The sequence below is a fragment of the Grammomys surdaster genome, unplaced genomic scaffold, assembly GCF_004785775.1.
Source record: "Grammomys surdaster isolate TR1022 unplaced genomic scaffold, NIH_TR_1.0 124938, whole genome shotgun sequence".
Taxonomy (NCBI): domain Eukaryota; kingdom Metazoa; phylum Chordata; class Mammalia; order Rodentia; family Muridae; genus Grammomys; species Grammomys surdaster.
The window spans coordinates 217,011-222,123 of NW_021619867.1; positions in this window are offsets into that span (position 1 = coordinate 217,011).

Consider the following 5,113-nt stretch of genomic DNA (forward strand, 5'->3'; position numbering starts at 1 on the left):
CAGTTGGTGGACCTTTGGATTGTTTTCTCTTTTGAGCTGTTGTAAATCATGCTGGCATGATTTTTTTTTTTTTTGAGATAGACTCTTGCTATGTTGCCCAAGCTGAACTCATAATCCCCTTTCTCCATTTCCTGAGTGTTTGGGTTAAAAGCATTTGGGAATGAGTCCATTTCTGCAGTAGAATTGTGTAAGCATATGACTTGCCATATGTAGTTATTGCCACATATGTGTTCAAAGGATTATTGTATGCATATGCTCCTATTTACAGGATGAGAATTCTAGTTGCTTTACATCTGTGCTCCCACATATTACCATGGCTACTTTCAGACATGTGTCAGGTTGACTAGGTCTGTGTGGTTTGATTTGCATTCACCTGACCTCTATCTAATAGGACTGAATAAATTTTCACTAGTTTTTTGATTTTTCATGTGTTTTAAATACATTTTTTCATTTTCTGTTTTTTTTAATTTTTTTCAAAAGTTTTAAATCCCATTTCTGAATTCTATAAGCTTTTTTGTCTATTCTAGATACTATTTCTGTTTCTTCCAGATTTTCAGGATCACCATGTGGATTAGTGCCAGTTTGTGTACTGGATGCTATCCGTAGAAATCCAGAGCAGCCAAAGAGTTACGCTCTTCGAAGGCAAGGATGTGTCAGATTAAGGCAAGCTGCAGGATCTCTTCCCCAGCCACTGCTGGTCCCCATTTGGTAAGGTGCAATGGAACTCTAGCAGTGGGTGAAGCTCAGGAGGTGGCTAGGAGTTCCAAGGTCAGGGCCACAGATTGGGAAGTGACTGCAGTGGGCTTGAGCAGGTTCCAGCTTCAAAAGCTTTGGGAGAGAACTCTCTTCCCAAAGTGTTACAGCTCTATAAGACAGATGGTCCTTGATGAAATAACTCATGTGTGTTTTATTCCTTGTGGACAGGGTCTTATATAGATTTTAGGGTGGGTTAGTGTCTAAAAGCAGTTGCTTTCTATTGGCTTGGTCTGAGATGTTAGGGACGCCTCATCTACATGTGGAGGGGCTTTGGGCACTGTCCCTACATGACTGATTGTCATAGACCTCTCCATGGGGTGTTGTGGTTACATGTTCCAGGACAGGAACCTGGTTGGGAGTAGGTGAAACTCCTACCATCCTCAGGTATGAGAGTACTGGGGTTTCTGAATCCACTAGACCTTACCAAGTTTTTGTTTGTTGGCATGGTTCCACTGCCCCACAGATTAGATGACACTTATACAGGTGGTAGTATTGTAAGAGAAGTTAAGGAAGCACCTGGGGACACTTGAGGTGTTAAAGTAGTACAATGATTCATTTTTCTAAAGTGCTTATAGTCTGTGTATCTGTGGAAATAATATTTAGAGAACAATGAATAAGAAATATTACACAGTAAGTATTAAGCTGAGTGATATAAGCTGCGAGAGGATCAGTGTGAGATTATTAAAGGAAATGTGACTTAGTCCAGGGCTTTAATGACAAACTACAGTTGCAAGTAGAGAGGAAGTAGCATTATTGCTAACTTCTGGTTGGCTCTCTGCAGGACTTTCCAATTGTGTCATGCAGGGCTTGCATCCTTTATGAGAGTGAGGACCAATACCTTTTTATTCATTTGAGCATGCCCATATCTACTACAGTGCCTGCCATAGAACCAGTGTTTGATAAATATACTTAAATGCATTCAATCCCATTAATGTCCCTATAAACTTAGTAGGATAGAATCAAAGTAGTGGTTAGAGATAATTAGATGAGCAAGCTGATGTTCTCAGAAAGCTTTCTGCAGGAAGTCATGGTCAGTTGTAATTAGAGGGATATAATAGAGGGAGTCTGGTCAATTTAGGCTTGATGTGGCACATGGGAAAGTATAAGTTGTTGCTGAGAGTTCCTACATAGAGGAAGATAAAGAGACAAAGACAGTCTCTTGCAAAATTCAAGAGTGATTGAATGGAAATGGATGCAGTGGGAACCTAGCAAAGACGATGTTGAAATTATGCAGCCACTCATTTGCTTGCTCAACAAACACCTACTGCAACCATAATAGATATCTGAGGTCAAACTCTAGGGTCAGGAAGGAGAGTAAGATGCTCACATTGTGAATCTTGCCACCAAAGACTCTATACACTGAGAGGGATGCTACAGCAAGCACACCCATAATTAAAACTCAGGAGAAAGTTAAAAGTAGAAGCATAAGTGAGAACTATGGACTGCAGGAAGATTAGATCTGATGGGTAGGAGGAACCTCAAAGGGTCAAAGGGTTAAAGTAGTGCTTCTGACATCTCCCTCCTCACCGCCCCCACGCCCATCCTCTTTATCACTATGCTATCTGGAGATCTCTTGCTTATTTCTCTTTCTACTATTGTTTGACCCTACCTTCCCTCACCACACTGTAAGCTCCAAGGTGAAGAGTTCTTATTTGCCCTAGTTTCAGTTATAACCTTAACAATACACCTAGTATCTCTCACTACCACCTTTTTAAAAAAAAGATTTCTTTTTAGTCATGTGTAGATGTCTGTATCTGCATGTGGATATACACCTGTGTTACCAGATCTGAGGGGGCCAGTGTCATTGGACCTTCTGGAGCTGGAGTTACAGACAGTTGTAAGCTACATAATGAGTGCTGGGAATTGAACTTGGGTCTTCTAAAAGAGAAGCAAGTGCTCTTAACCACTGAGTCATCTTTCTAACCCTGTACTCTGCATTTTAAAGAAATAAAACATTTTAGAACGAATAAAGCGTCATTGGGTTAGATCCCATAGGATAGGCAGCATTTAGACATTTGGTAAAATGGGAGGGAGACGCACTAATTTAGACATGTGAAGTCTTATATGTAATGAAGAAGATCTATCAATAAAACAGATGTACAAAAAAACTTTTCAAAAGATACTGTGGTGGATTAGAAAGAAGGAATTAAAAAGAAGGAAAGTGATGATTTCAGTATTTGTGTCTTTGAAATCTGACAGAATGAGGATTGAGGGAATGGCAGAGGAAAGGAAATGGAGAGGACAACGGTAGAGTATGGGGCAATGGCTAGCAAATCTCAGATGTGACAACTGTGAGCATCTGTAAGGTGGCTTCATCATGGAGAGTCAGATCTGAACAAGGCAGACTGAAAGTATTGGTGCAGAAAAGGTGCTAGCAACATACAAGGAGAGGGGTATAAAGGGGCAAGCTGAGAGAGAGAAGGGTCCACAGTGTTAGAAACCGGAGGTGATAGAGTCACAAGGGACATGGAGGAAGAGCATAAAGAGAACATTTGTGGATAGGTGGTTGTCATTTCCTGGTGCTGCAATCTCCAAAGCTATGGAGGTTACAGGTATTTAGCTGTGTCAGGTGGAGGGCGATAGATTACACGTATATAAATAAACATAATACATACATATATGATATATTCCTTGACATGGTACCCAAAAAAATAGAGAGGAATACGTGTGTGTGTGTGTGTGTGTGTGTGTGTGTGTGTGTATTGCATTTAGGAATATGTATAGTCCTTCCTTAGTATCAAAATAAAATCTCCTCATAATGTCTGAGTTTCCATCATTTCACAGTATCTAGAAAACACAAATTAGCCATTTCCACAATGATAAGCATTTAGGCTACATCTACTCATTGCTATTTTTAAATATATGACAGAATAGAGTATCTTGTCCTGTCCAGCAGGACATTAAACAGGGGTCCGAGGAGGTCACCTGAAAGAGAGCAGAGGGAGCAGGCAAAGACGCAAGGAAGTCACAACCTGTCTATAATCTGATCAGATCGTAATTTTTACTTTTGCACACACAGGTTATATACACAAAAAGGCAGGATGTGGGGAAGGGAATGACCCTGGAGTGTGGGTGTTCAGAGGGAGTACAGATATCCTCCAGAACAGAGTGTCAGCTGGGTGAAGGTTCAGGGGACAGACCACTATGACTCTGCCTATGATTCACTTGTCTTTATCTAAGTTGGCGGATAATATCCACAAAGGTTACCTATCTACAAGGCCTTATGACTAGCCAGGCTTGGCAGCCTTCCACCAAAGCTGTCTGTTTACAATAACTCCCAGCTATCTGTTTCAGTGTTTTTCCACAGAGACCCAAGACTTGGTGCTAGCAGGCATGTATGTCAGGCCTATTGCTGATTTTAGGCCTTCAGTGTATACACAGGGCTGCTCCCGACAGTATCTTTGTAGAAAATTCTCAATCTATAACCCCAGTTATTTCTTTGTGCTGCTACCTGAAAATGTTTAAATACATGGTACATGCCATTGCAATTGCTTTCCTAGAAGATAGCACTAACTTATACTCCTACTAACTCAATTTGACAGTTTCTGTTTTCCCACACTTTCAACCTTACTGCTAGGGTATTAAAAACAAGTAAGAAAATTATTTTTACTAAATCAATAAATTAAAAGAAAAAGCAGGAGATTTGTTCGCTAATTAAAAGTACTGGCTGTTTTGTTCCCAGCACCTATAGTGTGTGGCCTACAACCACTTGTAACTTCAGTTCCAGGCCCTCAACCTCCTCTTCTGGTCTTCAAGGGTACCCTCACACATGTAACAGACACAGTCACACACAGATGCATATACATAAAAAATTTTTAAATAATAAAATTATTTAATGTGCTTTTCCATGAAGATTTCATATGTGTGAGTCTACTTATAATTATTGTAACAAATGACTTATGGAAAAGGTTTCTTTTGGCTTATAATTTTCAAAGTATCAGTACATGACCAGATGGTGTTTTGCCTCTGGGCCTGAGCACTGCAATACATCACAGCGAGCACCTACATCAGGGCAAAGTGCTCTCAGAATAGGATCTGAAAGGCAAAGAGAGGGGAGACCCGAGTCCCATATCTCCTTGAAGAGCGATCTTTCAGGCACATATGACCTCCCATCAGGTCCTATCTCCTGAAGCTTCCATTACTTCCAAATAATATCACAGGCCAGGTACCAAGCTTTTACAATGTAGCACTTGGAGGAACATTCCAGATCTAAACTGTAGCAAATGGATATTAGCCATCAGTATAGTCTCTCTCATGAATTTATTTTGATAAAGTTGCTGATAAGCTTATGCTCTTGTGTGTGTGTGTGACTGTGTGTTTTGGGGGAGCGTGTTATCTCTTGTCATTTAAGATTATT